This window comes from Herpailurus yagouaroundi, unplaced genomic scaffold, assembly GCF_014898765.1.
Source record: "Herpailurus yagouaroundi ecotype Mexico unplaced genomic scaffold, PumYag 67690, whole genome shotgun sequence".
In the NCBI taxonomy this organism is placed as follows: Eukaryota; Metazoa; Chordata; class Mammalia; order Carnivora; family Felidae; genus Herpailurus; species Herpailurus yagouaroundi.
In genome coordinates this window covers 291,211-299,926 of record NW_024420490.1, presented here as the reverse complement: position 1 = coordinate 299,926, position 8,716 = coordinate 291,211, and the positions used below count along the sequence as shown (strand labels likewise).

At 42.9% G+C, this 8,716-nt stretch overlaps 1 long non-coding RNA gene across 1 annotated transcript in view; it reads left to right on the top strand.

The window, feature by feature from the left end:
- The window catches only part of LOC121025677 (uncharacterized), a 93,681-nt gene that overhangs the window by 68,027 nt on the left and 16,938 nt on the right, over window positions 1–8,716 (top strand). Inside the window, exon 3 of the long non-coding RNA XR_005788126.1 lies at window positions 4,630–4,721. This is a non-coding gene — a long non-coding RNA (uncharacterized LOC121025677). The remainder of the gene's footprint in view (window positions 1–4,629; window positions 4,722–8,716) is intronic.

Below are 8,716 nucleotides of genomic sequence, written 5' to 3'. Positions count from 1 at the left end.
ACAGTAACATGCTTTGGCTCTGCACCTGAGAAGATGCTGGTGCTGCCTCCTGGTCCCCTTCCTCTTGCCTCGCTTCCTGTCCCTTGACTCTTTACCAGTCTGTCTCAAGACCCTTGCTAGAAAGCTTCCCACAGCTGCCTCTCACTGCCTCCACGTATCTTTGAGCTGTGCTGTCCAACTGTCTACATATGACTGTTGACTACTTGAAATATGCCTAGAGCACTGGAGGAATTTAATTTTTCATGTTGTATCACTTTAATTAATTTTAAATTTAAATACAAAAATAAATGCTCGGTTCGGTTACTGGAAAGCTTTTAAGTATGCTTGGAACATCTTGCATATGTGAATCTGTTTTCAACTCTAGGTTTTATAAAATCTAAATGTGAAATAAGCACGTCAAATAAAAATTTAGTATGCAAACTGAGTTGTGCTTTGAGTGTAAAATACCCCCTAGATTTTGAGGGTTTCATATGAAAAAAAAATGAGTTCTCATTTTTATAATACTTACATTTGGAAATGACAATATCTTAAATATGTTGGGTTAAATGCAATGGATTATCAAAATTAATTTCACTTGTTTATCTTCACTTTTTTATTTATTGTGATTACAGTATAGGTGACATACAATGTTATATCAGTTTGAGGTGTATAATATAGTGATTCAACACTTCCATACGTTAGCACCCTGTGCTTATCACAACAGGTGCACTCCTTAATCCCCATTACCTATTTCACCCGTTTCCTCACTCCCCACCCCTCTAGGAACCATCAGTTTGTTCTCTGTAGTTCAGAGTCTGTTACTTGGTTTGTCTCATTCTTATTTTTTTTCCTTTGCTTGTTGTTTTGTTTGTTTAATTTCACATATGAGTGAAATCATAGTACTTGTCTTTCTCTGACTTATTTTGCTTAGCATTATACTCTCTAGCTCCATCCATGTCATTGCAAGTGGCAAGAGTTCATTGTTTTTTATGGCTGAATAATATTCCATCGTGTATATATACCACATCTTCTTTATCCATTCATCCATCGATGGACATTTGGGCTGTTTCCATAACTTGGCTATTGTAAATAACGCTGCTATAAATATCGGGGTGCATGTATCTCTTTGAATAGTGTTTTTGTATTTGGGGACAAATACCTAGTAGTGAAATTTCTGGATCATAGGGTAATTCTATTTTTAATTTTTGAGTAACCTCCACAGTGGCTGCACCAGTTTGCATTCCCGCTAACAGTGCAAGAGGGTTCCATTTTTCCATATCCTTGCCAGTACTTGTTGTAACATGTGTTTTTGATTTTAGCCATTCTGACAGGTGTGAGGCGATATCTCATTGTGGTTCTGGTTTGCATTTCCCTGCTGATGAGTGATGTTGAACATCTTTTCATGTGTCTGTTGGCCATCTCTGTTTCCTTTGGAGAACTGTCTATTCATGTCTTCTGCCCATTTTTAATTGGATTATTTGTTTCGGGAGTGTGGAGTTGTGTAAGTTCTTTATATTTTTGGATACTAACCCTTTATCCAATATGTCATTTGCAAATGTCTTCTCCCATTCTGTAGGTTGCCTTTTAGTTTTGTTGATAGTTTCCTTCACCGTGCAGAAGTTTTTTCTTTTAATGCCGTCTCAATAGTTCATTTTGGCTTTTATTTCCTTTGCCTCAGGAGACATATCTAGAAAAATGTTGCTACAGTCAGTGTCAGAGAACGTACTGCCTCTGTTCTCTTCTGGGATTTTTATGGTTTCAGGTTTTGCCTTTAGGTCTTGAATCCATTTTGAATTTCTTTTTATGCATGGTATAAGAAAATGGTGCAGCTTCGTTCTTTTGCATGTAGCTGACCAGTTTTCCCAACACTGTTGAAGAGACTGTCTTGTCTCTTTAACAAATGGTGCTGGGAGAACTGGACAGCAACATGCAGAAGGTTGAAACTAGACCATTTTCTCACACCATTCACAAAAATAAACTCAAAATGGACAAAGGACCTGAATGTGAGACAGGAAACCATCAAAACCCTAGAGGACAAAGCAGGAAAAGACCTCTCTGACCTCAGCCGTAGCAATTTCTTACTTGACACATCCCCAAAGGCAAGGGAATTAAAAGCAAAAATGAACTATTGGGACCTCATGAAGATAAAAAGCTTCTGCACAGCAAAGGAAACAATCAACAAAACTTTGGTTGCAAAACGAAAAGGCAACCAACAGAATGGGAAAAGATATTTGCAAATGACATATCGGGCAAAGGGCTAGTATCCAAAATCTATAAAGAACTCACCAAACTCCACACCCGAAAAACAAATAATCCAGTGAGGAAATGGGCAGAAAACATGAATAGACACTTCTCTAAAGAAGAAATCCGGATGGCCAACAGGCACATGAAAAGATGCTCTATGTCACTCCTCATCAGGGAAATACAAATCAAAACCACACTCAGATATCACCTCACGCCAGTCAGAGTGGTCAAAATGAACAAATCAGGAGACTATAGATGCTGGCGAGGATGTGGAGAAACGGGAACCCTCTTGCACTGTTGGTGGGAATGCAAACTGGTGCAGCCGCTCTGGAAAACAGTGTGGAGGTTCCTCAAAAAATTAAAAATAGTTCTACCCTATGACCCAGCAATAGCACTGCTAGGAATTTACCCAAGGGATACGGGAGTACTGATGCATAGGGGCACTTGTACCCCAATGTTTATAGCAGCACTCTCAACAATAGCCAAATTATGGAAAGAGCCTAAATGTCCATCAACTGATGAATGGATAAAGAAATTGTGGTTTATATACACAATGGAGTACTACGTGGCAATGAGAAAGAATGAAATCTGGCCCTTTGTAGCAACATGGATGGAACTGGAGAGTGTAATGCTAAGTGAAATAAGCCATACAGAGAAAGACAGATACCATATGTTTTCACTCTTATGTGGATCCTGAGAAACTTAACAGAAACCCATGGGGGAGAGGCAGGAAAAAAAATAAAAAATAAAAAAAAAGAGAGGTTAGAGTGGGAGAGAGCCAAAGCATAAGAGACTCTTAAAAACTGAGAACTGAGGGCTGATGGGGGGCGGGAGGGAGGAGTGGGTGGGTGATGGGTATTGAGGAGGGCATCTTTTGGGATGAGCACTGGGTGTTGTATGGAAACCAATTTGACAATAAATTTCATATATTAAAAAAAAAAAAAGAAGAGACTATCTTTTTCCCATTGGATAATCTTTCCTGCTTTGTCAAAGTTTAGATGATCATATAGTTGTGGCTTTATTTCTGGGTTTTCTATTCTATTCCATTGATCTCTGTGTCTATTTTACATGCCAGGACCATAACGTTTTTATCACTACAGCTCTGTGATTTAGCTTGAAATCTAGAATTGCGAGACCTCCAGCTTTGCTTTTGTCTTTCAAAATTACTTTGGCAGTTTGGGGGTCTTCTGTGGTTCCATATAAATGGTAGGGTTTTTTTGTTCTAGTTCTGTGAAAAATGCTATTGGTATTTTAGTAGGGAATGCATTAAGTGTGTAGATTGTTTTGGAGAGTATAAACATTTTAACAGTATCTGTTCTTCCAGTCCGTGAGCATGGAATTTTCTTTCCATTTCTTTGTGTTGTATCACTTTCTTCCATCAGTGTTTTACAGTTTCCAGAGTATAGATCTTTTACCTCTTTGGTTAGGTATCTTATTCTTTTTGGTGCAATTGAAGCAAGACTGTTTTCTTAATTTCTCTTTCTGCTACTTCATTATTAGTGTATAGAATTGTAGCAGATTTCTGCACATTGATCTTATATCCTGTGACTACTGAATTCATGCATCAGTTCTAGTAGATTTTTGGTGGAATCTTTAGGGTTTTCTCTATAGAATCTCATGTCATCTGCAAATTGTGGAAGTTTGACTTCTTCCTCACCGACTTGGATGCCTTTTTTTTCTTTTTGTTGTCTGATTGCTGTAGCCAGTTCTTTCCAATGAGTATGATGTTTGCTGGGGGGGTTTCATAGTTGGCCTTTATTCTGTTGAGGTGTCTTCTCTCTAAACCTACTTTGCTGAGGGTTATCTTTTCAATGTAACTACTAGAACATTTAAAATTAGGCATGGCTCACATTGTATTTCTATTGGAGAGCGCTGGCATAGAAGTTAAGAGCTCTGCAGTCGCCCTTGAGTCTCCATCCATTTGTGCATTGGGGCAAATGGAACACTTCTGAGAGCTGGCTTTATCATCTATGGCCTGCAGGGTTTTTGTTAAGCTTAAAGCGATAAATAAGGTAATTTGTACAATGGATGGCATATAAAAGCTTAATAAATGGTAATTCATTTTGAATTTTCTTAAATTATTACTTTTCCTGAGGTGGGCATTAAAATGTTTCCTCCTGTTCTGACCTGCTACAAACGCCTCTCTATTAAAAATGACCTTACCTCCTGACGAATCATTGAATTCTCTCCCTGAAACCAATCTTGTACTGTATGTTAACTAACTAGAATTTAAATTAATGGGGTGGTTTTTTTTTTTTAGATTATTTTACCTTGACCCAGGCTGGCTATCTAATTGGCAGAGCTCAATGCAAAAGGAAAATGTAAAACGAAACAAAACAAAACAAAACAACAGGGAAAAGTGCTCTTAAACTTATTAACATACAGAAAGTTTTCCTTTCTTTACAGAGTCTGTCTCGACCTGGGGTGGTATCGGCTCTTGACTTCCACACTCTGCGGGCGCGCGGACATTCGTCAGGTCTCGTGGGGGTACTCATGAGGTGAGTGCGGACCCTCACAGGTGACCAGGGCCCTTGCCCTGCAGCTTGGTGTGGCCACACACATGCGCACAACCCATTGTCTGCCACGATCCCCTCTTGCCCGCCACCGGCCGACGGGTCAGTCAGTCTCCCCTTCCCACGGGACTGGCACTGCACTCCACAGTGGATGGGCAGTGCCCCCAAGGGGTGAAAGCCTCCGTGCCAGGGCACACTGGGCACTCAGGTCACAGCCGGAGAGGGTGTGTCCTGCGTGGTGAAGACAGCTGTCAGCCTTCACCCAGAGATGTCCCAGGCCTCCCCAAACCCACCCCCACGTCGCCCCACCCTCCTACCCCACCCTGCCAGGCCCTCTGGAGGTGGGACAGCAGCTAGGAAACCCTGGCCTCCCCTGCCCACCGCAGCCCGCACCCTCACAACAGCGGCCGCCCAAGCAGAGGGCAGCGACGGCTGCGGGGCAAGGAGGGGTAGGGAAGGCCACGGGGGCACCGGGCACCGGGGTCGGAGCAGCTACACCAGTGCCTGAGAACCGGGCCCAGGGAGGCATCAGGTGGTGGAAGGAGGGGCTGCGCGTGCTCCCTTGTCCCCTCGGACTTCACCTACAAAACATACAGTAGATCAAAGGAAGAAGTTCAAGATGGTCACTGGAGCGCATTGAATCCCAAGCGCATTGAATCCCAGTATCAAGTGCAATCCCGGTTGCACCCGGCGCATACCCACGAGGCAGGCTCTCCCTTGACCTTTCAGCAGACCTGGCGGGTGCCCTCCCTGGCCCCCCCCCCCCCTCGGGTCTCTTTTGTAGGTTCTGTGCATCCTTCGCCTGGCTTCTATGGACTTTGCTTCTGAAGGCTGGTGCTAGGGCTTTGCTTGAAGCACCGCGCCCAACCTCTGTAACCACTTCACCCGCTGGGACTGAGAGCACAAGTGTCTGGGAGTTCGCTTCCTTCCCCGGGAGTATGGGAGTCTGCAAGCCTAGCTCCCTCCCTTTAAGGCCTGCGGGGCCTGGGAGCCCGGAGGCTTATAGTCTCTGAGGCTCATTCCTCGCCAGAGCTCCCAAGGATTAGGCTGAGGCTGTGTTCCCTATTCCACACCCTCCTCTCCAGAACACTTCCCTCCTCTGGGGAGCACTTCCCTCCTCTGGGGAACATTTCCTTGGGAAATCCTTTGCTCTCAAATTCTCGTGTCAGGGTCTGCTTCTGGGGAACCTGAGTTCAAACGTATCTTCCTTTTACTGTGTTTGTATCATAATGTCGCGCATCGAGGACTGCCATGTACCAGCCACGTGCTAGGTGCGTCATCCCCCGAAACGGTCCCTGTACCTTCCTTGCTGTGGAGCACAGCCAGCACGCAGGATGTGCTTGGAAGGAACAAGCACGAATGTAAAAAAGCAGTCCTCATTTGCAAAGCAGAATGCTTAAATTAAGGGGAGGTGTGACACATCTTCAATTAGCAGGGCTCTTGAGACAGAGAAGTGCCCCGTCATCAGTATACTGTTTCCAGTGCTATTCAGGCAGTCGTATGGTGCTCCCTACGATTTAAAGAAGCTGAAGACCTCATTTGCTGCCTTTAAGCCAAAATATTCTTAAGCTAAACATCAGGCCTCACTTAGACATGACCATATGTGACACTAAGGAGCAGAATCACTTATCTTGCTCTAATGGAGTAACTGAAAGAAACTCCACAGGAGAAAAATGCACTAAGTGCAAAGGCATAGTGCATGCTTTCTTTCTCTTGAAAGCCACGTTTTAGTCAGAGGAATAATACCAGTTATCCTAGAGAGAACGGAAGAGGGGGAAAAAATCCTCTCTTTTAAGTAGGCAATTGGATCATCAAAGAATCTCTTTGATTCCTAAGAGTCTGCTTGAATTACAGAATTATGTCTTAACACTCCTCACTTCTGTCATCATCCAGAAAGTCAGTTTTCTCTTTTAAAACTAAAGCCTGACTTTTCCCTTTTCGACACCAAAAGTTAGCAGCTCTACCCACATGAAGGTGAAAATGCTGAACAAAACGTTTGTTTTTTTTTAATTAGTCATAGGTATGTTTTACCTAAATGATGACAATTCATGAAAGCTGTGTTATGTTCATTTAAGAAGTCCATATTTTAGGAAACTTGGAACACGTAATCCCATAGGAACGGTACGATACAAGGTCCGGACAGTCAGAAACCCTATGTAATACACTGGGTAGCTAAATTTAATATATATAATGTCATTATAATTCTAATTTCCGTGTATGCCTATGGGAAATTTGTCTGCAGTGTCCACATGGTGTGCCCAAAACTGGCTTCTTGGCAAGAAGAGCCTGACACATAAGGGTGATAAGACAACAGACAGATAGTCCAAGGCCAAGAATGTTAATCATTTATATCGGCATCACTAGTACATGGATGTTTTCCATTTAATTTTTTTGCATACATATTAAATTTTCAAGAGACAAAATTGAAAGTTACAAAAGGCCATACGGCCAAAGGCCTCTTCTCACCATGTCCCTCTGCACCCATTCCCCTCCCATGGTATTAGTTTCTGTGTATCATCTAAAGGTTTTCTCTGCACGCTGAAGCAAATGCAAATCCATTTATTCCTTCCCTTTTTATATCTATGTGCCTTGCTCTTTTGCTCTTAATGATAATGGTCTATTTTCATTAGAGGCTATTAAGAAGGTCTTTGAACCTCAAATTTCATTTACTTCCATAACAGGAGACTCCCAGTGACATCCACTGGACAACTAATATCCAAATCACCAAAAGCAGGTGGCTGAGTTCAGCTTAGACCTAGAGAATCAGAAACATATGTTACCCACCAAAATGTGTGATCTGAAGGTATAGGAAAAAGACCATTAGCTCTGAAGTTAAAGAGATTTGGTTGGATTCAAATCCTGTCCCTGTGTGGGCCCCTTGGGCAGTGGGAATAATGATTTCTACCTCCACGTCCCTAGGAAGAGTACAGATGAATTGTATGTTCATATTAGGAAGGAACTCCAGGAACTAGTTTGTCAGCTCATAGACACCCATGCCAACATCCTACAGCCCACGCCCTGGAAGTCCTAGCAACCCCTCTCACCAACCTCAGCCCTGGCAAAGTAGGCGGCTTCTTTGCTGCCCCTCCCTTGTCCACTTGTCACACTCCCTTACCGTCCTCCACAACCCATTAAGAGATAGCCCATGAGTAAGAGTTCCATGGATAAAATTTTTCCAGCACAACTCATTCAGAGGGTAACAGGCACAAAAAAAGTGAATAAACAAATTAAAATACATATCGTGATAAAAGTTAAGAAGCAGGGGTGCCTGGCTGGCTCAGTCAGCGGAGAGTGCAACTCTTGATCTCAAGGTTGTAGGTTCAAGCCCCATGCTGGGTGTAGAGATTACTTAAAAACTAAAAAATGGCACAAAAACAGACACTCAGATCAATGGAACAGAATAGAGAACCCAGAAATGAACCCACAAACGTATGGCCAACCAATCTTTGACAAAGCAGGAAAGAATATCTAATGGAATAAAGGCAGTCTCTTCAGCAAGTGGTGCTGGAGAACTGGACAGCAACTTACAGAAAAATGAACCTGACCACTTTCTTACACCATGCACAAAAATAAACTCAAAATGGATGAAAGACCTCAATGTAAGACAGGAAGCCATCAAAATCCTTGAGGAGAAAGCATGCAAAAACCTCTTTGACCTTGGCTGCAGCAACTTCTTACTCAACATGTCTCCAGAGGCAAGGGAAACAAAAGCAAAAATGAACTAGTGGGACCTCATCAAAATAAAAAGCTTCTGCACAGTGAAGGAAACAATCAGCAAAACTAAAAGGCAACCAACAGAATGGGAGAAGATATTTGCAAATGACATACCAGATAAAGGGTTAGTATCCAAAGTCTATAAAGAATTGTCAAACTCGGGGCGCCTGGGTGGCGCAGTCGGTTAAGCGTCCGACTTCAGCCAGGTCACGATCTCGCGGTCCGTGAGTTCGAGCCCCGCGTCGGGCTCTGGGCTGATGGTTCAG